At 36.0% G+C, this 15009-nt stretch overlaps 1 protein-coding gene across 2 annotated transcripts in view; it reads right to left on the reverse strand.

Annotated features, from left to right (window-relative positions):
• LOC582454 (adenylate cyclase type 3) overlaps window positions 1-14381 on the reverse strand; it is a 59761-nt gene extending 45380 nt beyond the window's left edge. Inside the window, exon 1 of one of the 2 annotated variants that reach the window (XM_030988043.1) lies at window positions 14056-14381. The gene's annotated coding sequence lies outside the window, so the exon portion shown is untranslated. Of the gene's footprint in view, window positions 1-2186; window positions 2685-14055 lie in introns of those variants that run through there. The other variant, XM_030988049.1, reaches the window with a different exon arrangement.
• Window positions 14382-15009: the final 628 nt, after the last annotated feature.

The following is a 15009-nucleotide window of genomic DNA, read 5'->3' on the forward strand; positions in this document are numbered from 1 at the left end:
GTGTGCGCGCGCGGGTGTGTGTGTGTGTGTGTGTGGGTGTGGGTGGGTGGGTCAAATGTGTGAGTGTATACATACAGGTGCTCTGCAAAAAAAAATAGGAAAAGGTACAGTCGCCTATTATGCTTCTTGACATATTCATAATTCCGCATTTAATTTATTATTTTGTTGAGTAACCTTGCTTGTAATACGATCACGCCAATATTTCCAACAATCATAATATATCAAAACCTTAATAGATTAAAGCAATGGCGTGACCTGCATTATGCTTTTATAACATGAATTCATTACCATACCATCATGATCAGTGAAGTCAATAATTGACACGATTAATATATATTGCTGGGCTTGCTTCCCTACTGGCATTTCTATCAAATACACCTACAAGAACTTCTCATGCAAGAACGACTTACAAACAAACCAATACAAACTTATCATCGCATCACTATTCTAGCTAGTTCAATAAAATGAGGCTTTGCTAATGCAAGAATAATTTGTAAGTTTACATGCACAGTATTATTATTATTATATAAATTATTTACATAATTATACTATTTCTGTTCAGTCATGATTCTATTTTGATAACAGAAGCATGACAGAAAGGAAATTGCTAGATGTCCTTGATTCGCTGCAACAAAAGGATTTCAAATGAAAATTTAACGAACGTATCGTCACGGTGCAATTACAATAATGAATATGAGTAGAAGCTTCAAACAACCTGCTTGATATAGGATATTTTAGCGTTGGGGGAGGGGTGGGAGATAAATTCAGTATTGCTAGATCAAAATAGCGAGGACAGAAGTAACCGCTGGATGGAAACGTTGCATTGTATTCTGAGCTAGTTAAATACATAGATTAAAGATGTTATCAAAATGGGATAAATGAAAGGTAAGTCATGTTAAATAAAGTAAATGCTAAATTGTCAGAAATATGATGTCAAGATTGTGAACCTAAATGCCTTTATAGTAATGTTCATCAAACCGAACGTTTGAATTTTATTTCCAACCAATCGATAATTGTTCACTATTTATTAAAGAATGTATATCAACGAACGAAAGATTTCCCAGGTTCGTCCCATATTCTTATAAGCTGAAAATGGAGTATTTTATGGTAATTGCACGTAACAAGAGGTGTTGGTGATACTTGATGCTCTAAAATCTTCTTCCTTTTTGTCAACAATCACGATCTCTTCGTAATTACGATAAATGCTTACAAGAAAAATAATTGTTAAAGTAATTACCATCAAGTGAATAAGACCAGGCATCGGCAAGCGCTTTAATTTATAATAAAACTCAAGTAGAAATTGAGCAATTGACCAGTATTAAATCTATTGAATGCTCACCAGTCAGTCCCGGTTATCAGATTAAGTTGTCTTTTTTTAATTCAATTATAGAGGTGAACGTACATCATTTTGAAGAAGCCGTGAGATTTAACATTCACATACTCATTAAAATGGTCAATTATTATACCAACATGTTAATGGTTTACGATGAATACACAGAAGTATGTAATAAAGACGTCACCAACGAAATATTACTACAGATATTAATTAGATTATTTCAAGATTGTGTGACACAAAATCACCTCTGAGTTCATTGTCAACTAACCATCAATATCATTATCGACTATTTACATAATCATGATAGTTATACCACAAACATGTCCATGAAATATATGTCAGCCGAACCACAGTTAGTACATTGCTCTTTTTTCAACTTGAAACAGATTATCACTTCATTCAAGTGGTAATCTTATTAGGAACTGTACGCATTATATTATATTTAAATGAAAAGTCAACCAGTTACCCATTAACCACACCTGGGTTGAATGTGGCAAAATTATATGTTGATTAATGGCTTGCCAAAGGACGTTAGTGATGTGGCAGGGATTCGAACTTTTATGATCCACAGTCCGGTGACCTGTCCACTAAACCATAACATCTCTACTTCTATCATTTAGTTACATGGAAACACAATCAAATTACTACATCCATTACATATAACTTCCAGTCAATTTAGTTATAAACCAGCTCCTAGGTATAGAAAAGGTACACCTTTAGAATATAAGCATCTAGCATTCTGTCTCCATCGTCGAACAAATTCTAGACTAAAGGAAAAATAGATCGGCATGTAGATGAATTGTTTTATTACCAATCTGTACATAGCTCCATACTGGTATCCAACACTTACTTTTCACTTAATAGTGGTCGGTTCAGTAAACCAGAGTATCCTTTATATATCAGGCGAAAATGGGTATTCCTGAAACGCTGGCATGATTATGTCTGTCTCCATGCGATAAATCCACTTGACTTTATCTCAGTATCTATGTGACGGGTTAGATATATTCGATGTCGTGCAAAAAGCAGAAAAGAAACAGTGGAATTGCTGTTTAGCGCCGGATCAGCGATGTGAATTTTAGATACCTTGTATAAAGTGTCTGGCAAGAACGTCCTTTGAAAAAAGTGACAAGCTTTGGACTTTCGTGTAAACATCCATAGTTGATGAGTCCAAAGGCAAATGATACTTCCATTAACAGCACACAATATATAAACCACTATAACACTATCCACTATTTGCATACCTCTTAAAGTAACGGTTGTTTACACTGAGCGCTCCTGATGCGCCTACATTGTCTTTAAAATGGATCTCTCGCTCTTTCATTTACCGGCTGAAAAAACTAATGAAAGTGATGAGTGGTGCTGCAGCGCGCCGTTATAAGAGCGCACATTATGCGAGAGTAGAAATAATTGGCACGATATACCGGTGGTGTTTTTCGCCAGCCGAGCCCGCCGGCTTCTCCGTAGTGACGCGATGCGTTGCTATCTACGCCAGCAACCAGTGCCATAAGTCGTCTGGAGCAGTTAAAATGGGGGAGTGTGTAAAGGCAAAAAAGGCTATAGCGATTGATCCCGCGATTGATACGCAATTATAAAGATATTATTCAATTGTTTCCAGCCTGTGCACAACTTGAATAAATATACTTTGATATTTACTATCCTAATTAAAGCAGTTGTATAACAATACTGCTAACCACCACCCCATCCCCTCCCCTTGCGTCCTCATTATAATATCAGCATTATAAAGACAGCTTTCACTCGCGATCACTAAAACATTCATGGCTGATTAAATTTCGAAGGACAGATTCTACGAAAATGATCTCGTTTGTTGTCCCCGGTTGCATGTTGTATTATCATGCCTCCAGGTTGCATTGTACATTATCTTTATTCATCCAGGTTGCATTGTTTGGAAACGTCATTTAGAGAATTCTTCAGCTTAAAAAATTAACGCATCTTTGTACTATTTTGTCAATATCCAAGCTAAATGTGAGTGTCTTTATACATATATTAATTATTATGTGCTACGAAAACATTAAATTTATTCAAATAATAAATTGGCAGAAGTAACGTGCTAAATGAATCTTATTTCGTGGTTTATGCCATCAGTGCTACTCAACATTACGAAACAGTTATGAAAATACGTGAATTCTTTAACCTTGAATGTCAGGAAGATCTCTACAAAAATTCAAAGACGTGTGGTCAGCGTTAAAACTAATTTTTATGTTCCCAAATTGTCCAAAATCATAGATATCCAAAGTAGATGAATAATTCCAAATGATTTTCATAATATATATCTTTGCTTACGGACACGAACTCACGATTTGGGACAATTTTTCAAAAATTATTTACGAAAGTTACAAAGTACATTTAAACATTTCGGTTAATGTAAATGATAGAATGAAGGCATTACAAAGACATCCGTCTAAAACTGTCTTCAAAGTATTGATGTTTAATAGCTATATTACATGGCGATGACGTGAATTATGTTTCCAAGACTCACACTATGTCACAAAATCTGTTATATTTTGCGCGGTACAAGATAACATGTATATCAGTCAATGTATGCTGTGTTCGGATACACAATAAACCAACAAAAAGACATTCTGTACATAAGCATATTCCAGTAATCAAAAACAACTTTTCTGCATCAATAATTACACTTTGTCTAGATTGTACATTTTTACAACATTTTTAAAAGCTATTATATATTTTATGCTCTAATCCCATCGTTTTTCAGTCAACTTTACCTCGAATCATAAAATTGATAGCAGTTCATGATTGTGGCAGTTAACCACTCAATTAAATAGGATAAAAATACATAGTATGGCGCAGAGTCGCTGTAAATATCGCGATCCGTGGCGCCACTTTATAGCTCTATTACAGTCCCTACACAAGCTCCATCAATTCCGGCATATCCCTGTGCAGAGCCCCTCGAGTATTTTGACATTTTCACTGGAGCGCGGTTTCTCTGTATTGATATAGCGTCGTTTGATATCATTCTGGCTGCTGTCTGCACGCATTCATGCATTTGCCACGGACGGAACGAAATGATGAGAGTGAAAATATAAACAAAACAAAAAAAAGGGAGAGGATAGAGAGAGAGAGAGAGAGAGAGAGAGAGAGAGAGAGAGATGCATGGATATCTGTGAATGTACATGTTACAGGACTTATTTGAGCGATTGAGACTGAAAGAGAAGAGGGGGAGATAGAGGAGACAGATGTGACACAAATTATTGCAAGAATGACATTGAATGAGAGATTAGTGGTGAAAGGTATGTCACAGATTTATACGAATAAATACAGAAAATGAGAGACGGATAATAATAATACTAATGAAAATGTATATGCGCGAAAGACATGGCATAAGAGGGGGTAGGACACATTATACCTATATAGTACAGCTATACTTCGTAGACTCTACAATCTGAGGCAGATGAAACAGAAATAAGTTTAATCTACCCGAAATCAAAGTAATTTGTCCTGGCATTTCAAATTTTCCTATAGCAAGGAAGACGATGATATTTAGACGAAGTCAGGATTTATTTTACTTCTGAGAAAGATGGAGAGGGGATCATAAAAGGATGGGATAAAAAGCTTTTTCTTAAAGCAATATTATATTGATATTCCTATAAGCATTTTTATGATCATTTTCATAATCACTGATTTAGGTATTCTAATTTTATGAAAATTGAAGAGATTCGCAAAGTCAAAGTAAGTTATCCTGGCATTTCAAATTACCCTAGAGCAAGGAAGGCGAGGATATTTCGACGAAGTCAGGATTTTTTTTTTTACTTCTGAGGAAGATGGGGAGGGGATAAAAGGATGGGATAAGAAGCATTTTAAAGATAAATATTTATATCGATATTCCTATTATCATTGTTATGATAATATTCATAATCACTGATTTAGGGATTCTAATTCAATCATTTTATGGAAATTGCGGGGATTTGTATCTCATGGAGATAATACATTTTTGTATAAAGCCCTTCCAAGATTATTGATTGAAGATCCGAGGGAGAGGGGATAAAAGGATGGGATAAAAAGGATCACAACATATTTTAAAGAGAATTGCTCTATTTGATATCCCTATACTGCTCACACCAAAATTACAGCCATGAATACACTGATAATAGTAAAATCTCTTCGTCAACTCTTCTTTTTGCTTTTCAATATGAACTTGGTAAACAAACAAACAGAAACAATGAAAGGTTACTTCAGAATATAGATTTGTCACAACTAATGAAAGCATGTTACCTACATGTCAAGATTCCCCTCTTTGCATATTTTAAGACAAAGAAAGATTATCTGATTCTTTAAAAGAAAATTAAGAAGCCTTGAAAACGGGTACCTTTTATTTTAGATAATCAACGCTGAAAAGTCGGCGCCCTCGGAAGGTGCACTTTCTATCGCATCCTAAAAATCACAAATACTTAATATGATATCGGCAGTCAGCTCAGATAGATTGTGACATATCGAATCGAAAATAACTGGAGGGATACCGAAGCAAGGCAATGCCGAAGGGAACTGAATAGGGCATTGGCCTTTCGATGCGTACCGCATTTTAATGAATCCGAGTATACAAGATAGAATACGTGTACCTTATAACCAAGGAGTAAACTCCTTCGTATGGTTATATGAACATTCGAATACATTCCCATGATCAAAAGTGAGGATCACGTATACTATCGCGTCTACTGTATTCCTACCTATATTTAAAGGTAAAGACCAGCTTTGGAAACGCCCCCCTCAAAAAATCAAAAAATGAAATGGAAGCTCTTATTGCCAATCGTGTGAAAGAATATGTTTTGACTAATACGTGATGACAAAAGTTTTGCCGGGAAACCGCCTACTAATTGATATATTTGGTATATAAAAAAGCTATCCGGACTGGATAGAGAGAGGGTAGTCCCATATACGTCTTTCTGTGTACAGTGCTTATTACTTTACCAAGACTGTGCCAAATTTCTTATCATATTCGTGATTCCAGAACCTTGCGGTACACACCAATACTTATATTCTAGATGATCAACCTTTTCTGATCCATTCCACAACGTTTCTTTCACAATGCAATTGCATGACTAGAACTGGTCTTCACCTTTAAACTGGCTGACTGCCTGCTATTTTTTTTTTCTTTTATTCTAAAAGCGCATAATTTTTCGCATTCGAGTTTAAGTTCTTCCACATACCATTTCCGAAATTTTTGTCTCGTGAATTCTAGTAAGCCTACCTTATTTCACTCCTACCAGCAACATACATGTATATACCTATCAAACGGAACCTGAGAAGAAAAAAAAATGAGCATCCGTCCATTAAACTGCGCATTTGACAGGTTTTCAAATTATGCTCATATAATTATATATGCACAGACGAAATCGATCAAACGTTTTACTAATATCCGTTATGATTTCCCTATCACCACATCCATACAGTCTTGATACCACTTTTTAAAATGTTGGCCATACATCCCGTGCGTGGGTGATCACGTGAGTAACTCTAGGCAACCATGCACGGCTCTTAGACAAATATACATTACAGAGCTCGCTACAGACCACAAAGGGTATTAGTTGGAAGGCAAACAACACCATATAGCTTCGACCCACGATTAAGTTGGAAGTGGATCTAAAAATATGGAATACCTGATTGGAATATGGTATTGTAGATGGATAATATTGGCAAATTGCAAGATATTCATGACAAGTCTATACCCAGAGTGCGTGTAATAGGATGAGGGGTAAGAGAGTATAATGTTTTCTTTTTTGGCATGAAGAGACTGGGCATGTTTATCCTACGTGAAACTGGAGTTGTTGAGTACATACCATATGAAATGGTTAATGTCCATTTGTTGGGATGCAATCTGCACGGAGAAAAAGGGAATGCTAGTGGACATCGGGATAGATTTCATAATAGTTTTGATAATCACCAATTTGAGGATTCCAATTTTCTAAAAATTACGGAGGTTCATATCTCATGGAGATAATAATACTAATAAATAATAATAATAATAATCTTTTAAAGTCCACTCCTAATTTTATTAAACCGAAAATGAAAATACATAAGCACAGCCTGAATAGTGAATACAACGATACACTTCATAATTATAGCTTATAATGATACGATAATCCTACATGTACACATCAATCATGTACATAACATAATATATTGTTTAAAAAATGATTAAGAAGAGAATTTTCATGCTTTAAATCCAACCGTTTTCTTAGGTCACGAATTTGTGACGTACATTACGTCTGTATCAAGTGGTTGTTACAAACATTAAGAAGAAGAGTCATTATGCCGTTCCCAAGGCAATACGCAAATAGTTTACACGAGAAAGAAAACAAGGCGCATCAACTTGAAATGCTTTACACCTCAAAGAAATAATATAATAATATCATATAATAATAACTTGTGATAAACTTTACGTTAAATAATATTATTATATAATAATAATAGGCCTATCCTTTGATATACTTTTAAAAATCATAGTATATCTCCGTGAAACATAAGCAGCGTAACTTAAAGGGAAAGTTGAGTTCTTGTTTTAGACTGCAAATGCCTTCAAAGTGCATGGTTATTGCTCTTATTCTTATTTATGACATTTCTAGTGCTCTTTTACGACCTAATATTGCTATGAGGGTAATTTTAGACCCAAAATGTGAGATATTTAGCTAATACGATCGTACCAATTCAGCTCCAATTTTAACAAAATACGGTGAGTGTTAATCAATTAATTGACTAATAATAGCATTACACGGGCCGGCTGGTTGTGCGTATTATAACCAGCACGAAAAAGCCAACATCGTCATTGGCTGGAACAAAACGTATAAGGCGCTATCTCGCTTTTTCAACGGCTGGTTCAAATTATCGAATATTTGTGGGGCACCACAAATATTAGAAATCGTTATATTTATGGATATTTCAGCTATCTCTGAACCGATTTTGATCCAACAAAGATGATTTTGTCATGTATGTTCTTATGCATTTGACACTCAGTTTCTGATTATCTCATACACAAACATATTTTGTGTAGCGCCCTCTGCAACAAAACTCAACTATCCCTTTGATAACACTTTGTTAGAGTTGCGTGCGATTCATATGTGAGTCTTATCTGCCCGAACCGCTCAAAATTCTATATTTCTTCAGAATAATAATCATGGATCATACCAAATTTAAATGAAAATAGTGCCCCGACTTTTCAAAAATAATGTTTTCTCCCCACCCACCCCATCCACCCCACCCCCTTTCTCTCTCTCTCTCTCTCTCTCTCTCTCTCTTTCTCTTTCTCATTCGTCACCCTTTTCAAACGCAAGCTACACTTACGACCTCCTCTCATTTGTTGAAGTAAGTGTTCCTTAAAAGCACGTTTATACACATGAAATCCAAGTCTAAACAGACACATGGTAAAGGAATGGCTAAATTACATTCCAAACGCGTGGCGTGTTTGCCAACTTCCGCATACAATTAATTTAATGATACTTTCAGCATGCTCAGAGCAAATATACCCTCACGTAGGGAAGCTTTGTTCAACGTCGAGGAAGGTGAAGACTCTGACACACTTGTATACTTCACACTTTTTAAGTTTTATTTGACCCTCCTCCAGTAAACAAGACGCCTTTTAAACAGAGAGAGAGAGAGAGAGAGAGTGAGAGAGAGAGGGGAGCAACCCGATCTTCGATTAGTTTTTTTTTACTTCATGAACAACGCTCCGTCACCAGTTCCTTTCAAACACAAACATCGTTATGTTCTTTAAACACATTCGATGTACAGTCGTCTCCCCCCCCCCCCCCTAATCAACACCCTCTTTTATTATCTCCCCCACTCTCGGCGTTTTACCCGCCCGATGCAAAAACACTTCAAAACAATCAATAAAAACAGTCTGATCTCAGGCGCTATCATCTAGCGTCTCCAAATGTGTCTGGTATGGGCCTTTGGGTTAAAATAAATTTTGAAGAAATGTCATGTAAATAACCCTATTTTTATTACATTTTGTATATTTATATTGAGACATAGGCAGAGAGAGAGAGAGAGAGAGAGAGATAGAGAGAAAAGGAGAGAAAAACATTACTATATAGTAGTAGCAGCAGCAGTAGAAGTGGGAGTAGTATCATCATCATCATCATCATCCACGTCGTCGTCATCAACAATGTAAATTAATATTAGGTTTGTTATTGCCTAATGGAAATACAAAAAGAAACAGTTAAACATTCCATAGGCTTGCAACATGCCTCATCCGACTGTATTTCCAAATACTAGATACACTAAAGACTCAATGTGTAATGTTAAAAACAAATGAGAGAGAAAAGTGAGTTCACTTTCTACAAAAAGGAAGGGTTGACGAATACTTCGTCTACAAACAATTTGTACCTTGGCGTGTAATCTTATGAGCAAATGTCGTTAACTTACAAACAACAGAATCGCTTTCTACATCGAGGATATTCTGAAGGGCTAAATAAATATTTTCTCCTCTAGTTGTCATATGGACTTTCATAACAATTAAGATGTACAGAATGACACTTCAGTAGATAGAATATACCGGCCATATATTATGGTCACTGTCCATGTTTAGATGTCACCAGATACACCTGATGAGCCAATGTGACACAGCACGTCATGTATAAACACAACCGATCTGTTTTTCATTTGTTGCATTTCGCTTTAATAAGAGATCGTATAATTTCCTACGCCCGATAGATATATGTACATGTATGTGAACATTCAGCTTCAGTTTCAGTTGCATTTTTATGTTTCATATTGAACATATATTTAGCAGTTTGCAATGAATTCACAGAGTAAATGGTACAAATACACGTGGATTCTATTAAAAGAAACAAAAAAAAAAGAAGAAAGAGAGTACCTAATAACCTTTTTGTTACTGCATTAAATTAAAAGACTGAATTAAAAACAAGAGAGATATAAGGAGGGGCTTATGGTGAAAGCTATGCTTGTGGTTGTAGGCCCCAAAGGGTACTTAATTTTGTTATATATAGCCTTTCTTTAAAAAAATAGAGAGAACGGGCAATAAGTGTCAATCAAAGTGATAGAATTCGTATTCCAACATAGGCAATACTACAGTGTCACTTTCATTATAATAACGTAACAAGTTTTCATCATATGAATACATTTGCATTCCCTGTATAAACTTGCGTTATTGATAAAATAAAAGAATTTGCTGGGTAGTTGTAGATTTCACTTAAATAACAGGAAGTTGATTAGCTTGCTGGTTGAACAAAAAGAACAAGCCCGACTACGAAATGAATGTATGAAATGGCATAACAGACAATGGATATTTCCTAACCAACATCGCTCGTTCCTGATGAAGTAGCAATATTATAATCAATTCAATGGAACAACTCGATTCGATTTCTATTGAGCTTTGAGTTATTCAGAGCCACTCTCCCTAATATCAGCTATAATGTACAACTTCCAAAGGCAATCTCCGAAATTGATGCTATCCTTTGAATTTATAGAAAAGACAACGGGTCAATGAAACAGAATTCATAACGTTGCAATATAAGAAATTGCTTATATTATTAAAAAGACCTTTTTGTTTTTTGTTTTGTTGTTGAAGGCTTGCATGGTTAATAGATGGTCATTCGAACAGTTCAATTTCTTAATAAGCATCATCATTAGGGGAGATGGGTATAATCGTAGCCACGGACTTTTATATCATATATTCACAGGGCAGCACAATTTAAATTAAAAAGATCGTTTTGCTAGGGTGGCGCATCCGTTCGACAGGTTTTCCGATGTGGTATTCCTTCTGTTTTCACTCGAACTCTGACTTAGAATATGATCGATATGTTATCAATAATATAGCCAATCAATGTCTATCAATTAATAGTGTACTCGATCGATTTTTCTTCAAACTGTTATGTTAATTCAGTTCCAATATGTGTACATTACTAATGTGACATAAGTTTATATTAATAATCTTGTCTTTTGTGAAACCGATCGTCCCAAATCCCAAACATTAATGCTCGATTAAATCAATTGGTGAGGAAGTTAGAAGTCATAACGAGTAATACACGTGTTACATACACTATTAATAATCGTATTCCAAATGTTGTTTTATTAAAGTTACATAGGCTATTTCCACACGAAACACACACACTCACATAGACGTACACGAAAATATATAATCTGTGTTAGAATATATGACTAGGTACTACATAATATAAAAATTAAATTCTGCGTCGGTGTTCAATTTACAGAATAACAGTAACAAAATTCAAACACCATTCAAGCGTAAGAAAAAAATCCTGACGTTTCTTGCATTTATATTTAAGTTAGCGCAGCGAAGAAAATCCTTAAATTTCCAGTGAATAAAAGTCCGTGAATATATTTGCTTTAGCGGTACATAAATATGATTTGCCGATGCTACGATCGAGCCAGCTTGGGCAAGGAAATGTAACGTTGTATGCGTAGAGACATGCGAATTGTGTGTACCAATCATTTTTTACCTGTAAGATGCCAATGTCAAATGTGATTGAATTACAATTCTGTTTTGGGATTGGAACATGATTCGCACAATGCATTCAATATAATTATGCACAAGTCAGTCAAGGATGTGGGCATGGAGTACCAGCAACAACACGCCATTTTGCTCCTTCGACATTTGCTTTATGTTGTCAGAGGTTCAGTGGTATACACGTAGGTTTGGGGCTGCGATTGTGTTTTGTGTTAGGTTTAGGGTTATTTTTAGTGCTAAGACTGTGTTTTGGGGGTTAAGTTTAGGATTACAATAATAATAATAATAATATTCATAATTATTGTAATAAAGATAATAATAACAATATGTCTTATTTACCCAGAGTAGCCCCGTCAGTATTAATGCTGTTCTCTCTGATGGCCCTGCAATCATATTATTACACCGGCCTTAGTTGAGGCCTAGGGTTAGGTTTAGGGCTGCGGTTGTGTTTTGGGTTCGGTTTAGGGTTATGTTTAGGGTCGGGTTGGGGATGGAATTAGGTTACGGTCGACGATAAGAATTCGATTAACATGATTAATGGAGTAAACTGACCGCCGGACGATCGTCACCAAGCATATGTCGTACGACCCAAGTGCATCTAGGATGTATAATTAATTTAATCCAGATTCTGCCTGAGACGTCATGCAGGACGGTCAATATTATCGAATTGCGATGTATGGCCCCATAATAACAGAGAATTGCAAAGTCAATATTAAATTATGTCGGTGTTCTCTCCTTTAGACATCCATACTTCTCTGATGTAAACACCCTCCCTCACCTTTTACCGTTTCTTCCCTTCAGGTGCTCCAATAACCCTTTTTTTCACAAAACGCCCCTCTCTAAATCTAAGGATATGCATATGTCCACGAGCGACAGGTGGCGAGGCCCTGAGTATTATTAGACAATATCAAAGGTACCTTTGCGGGTATAATATGAGTGCTATAAATATCTGTAACACGAAGGAAACGAATACCATGTGAAAAAATAATTCACAAGAAATATAATAACGACCATATTTATGCTGGGTGTACACGTTTAAAAAACAAAAGAAAAACAAAACAAATTACAAAAATGTGAATTTCTTATGCAGCAGCTATGCAGCTAAGTTTTCAAGACATTCATTTGAGAATAAAGGCCAATGATTATGTTCTTTCCAAAAATATTGTTAGAACTACAGCAGGGTATAGACAGTTGGGTGCCCCCATCAAGCCTAAACCTTGTTATCTCTCTTCTTCGTCTTCTTTCGGAGAGTCATACTACGATGGCCTTGGTTATCGTTATAATCTGATAGCCATGTCGCCTTCATCCTCTTTATCATATTAAACTTTGAATCAATGAACCTTGGACGGCATAATTTACTGCTACTGGCCAGAAGACCTTGCCAGATCGATGAACATTTTTTAATATTTTTAATGAGATCATATCGGAATATCCACATCGGTATACATGAACCAATGGCGTCACGGAGGCGACATGAATAATGTAACAATATAGGGTAATTATCGCCATTGGCTTCTTCGTAATAATGAAACAAAGAAATCTCATATGAATCTAGGGAGGCGTTTCTCAAAGCCGCCATAAGTCTGACTTCCTGGACATCTTAGAATAGAATTATGTCGTGTTTCTTTGGATCGTCTGCGTACTTTATAGACTTTCGATAAATCCTGATTGATGATAATGGAGTTGATTTTACCATATTGTACGTTACTTAGTACCAGTTTGAGACGCCTATTAAAATAAGCAATTTAACAGCTTTCATAGGTTATCATAACCACGTGTGAGTGTGTCAAGCATATATTTCACTTCTCTTCAATGAGTTGAAAATGTATATGTACTTCTGTTTAAAGAAATGAAGGGAAAAAAATCCGTTATACATCGACATGAAAATTTGGTATAATGGTGATTCGTGAATTATCAGTGGCTAAACCAAAACCAGACAGGATATTTCTAAGTAGAAATAGAAGAAGAAGAAGAAGAATCAAGGTTCTTTGTAATCGATATCAAACCATACGTTTATTCATACTATATATAATTTCGGGGAAATGCATAAATATTTCAGGATTCGCCACATTTCACCACTATAAGCAAAGACGCCCTGCTATAACTATAAGAGGAAATACGGTTTCTATTACAAGATGTTTTGTCAACGAAGCACTGCAACGACAGCAATCACGTTGTCAATGTCCCACGTCCTCCGCTGTGGAATAAAGGCGTGACTCATTATAATTAGAGAGAATAATTTTGTGAATCAACTTACGTTACATGGTTGTTACTTGTCATAAAACCCTCCCTCTAAAACAAGGCGTATGGTATCCACTTGCATACATGATAATCCAAACTTGATATCTATCCTTCTGCAGCATGTGTCTTTCCTCCGTGTGCCATGTCTACAGCTCCGGTCGACACTGAAGGGACTTAAGCCGTGTACCAAACCGACTGTAGTCCATCAGAAAGTGATCAGTGGTGGGACACAAAGAGGCTAGGGCATGATCTTCTTTTAATCTCAACTACAAATGCTTGTCAACCCCTTCTCTTTGATGACGGGGTTAACAATAGCGAGCTCGATCTTGAGTTAACTGTGGAGGATTTCAAGAGCGCTGATGATAACAACAATCCCTATTCACCAAGACACCTAAATAGTTGCGGTTGGACAGTTCGTCGTATCGGATTGCGATTGGGAACGAATTTGGTGAATCATTTCTTACTCCATTGGATGCTATGATAATATGGTGATAGATATGGAAAGTAGAATACGAAATTGATTCAGTTTCTCGGGTTTTTCACATCTTACCCTTTCCTAATTACATTCATGATTAAAATTCGTAATTGAGGCACATTCTTCGCCACCCTCTCCTTTGAAGCTTGAATTCAAATAACATCAGCCAAAGAAAAAAAATAGAAATTACATAACAGTCTTCAATCTCTTTCAGAATTTCTCTTTTATGAATAATTCTTATTTTTTTCCTCGTGTATCATCGTGTGATTAAACACCATCGTAATGATACGTCAGTCGCACCAACGAAACCCACACCAATCCGTACCAAATTTTACATTACCACAAATGGCCTGAAATCGGTCGGTTTAGAGTCGGTTTGGAGGTGTGACTGAGGCGGTATCAATTTATTACATGTAATGTATTACCACTTTATCCCTCCGTCTAGCCCACTCAAGAGTCGAGTGGTAGAATGCAGCCCCTGGCTATGATGTAACA

The sequence above is a fragment of the Strongylocentrotus purpuratus genome, unplaced genomic scaffold (assembly GCF_000002235.5).
Source record: "Strongylocentrotus purpuratus isolate Spur 01 unplaced genomic scaffold, Spur_5.0 spur5_contig_839, whole genome shotgun sequence".
NCBI classification, from domain to species: Eukaryota; Metazoa; Echinodermata; class Echinoidea; order Camarodonta; family Strongylocentrotidae; genus Strongylocentrotus; species Strongylocentrotus purpuratus.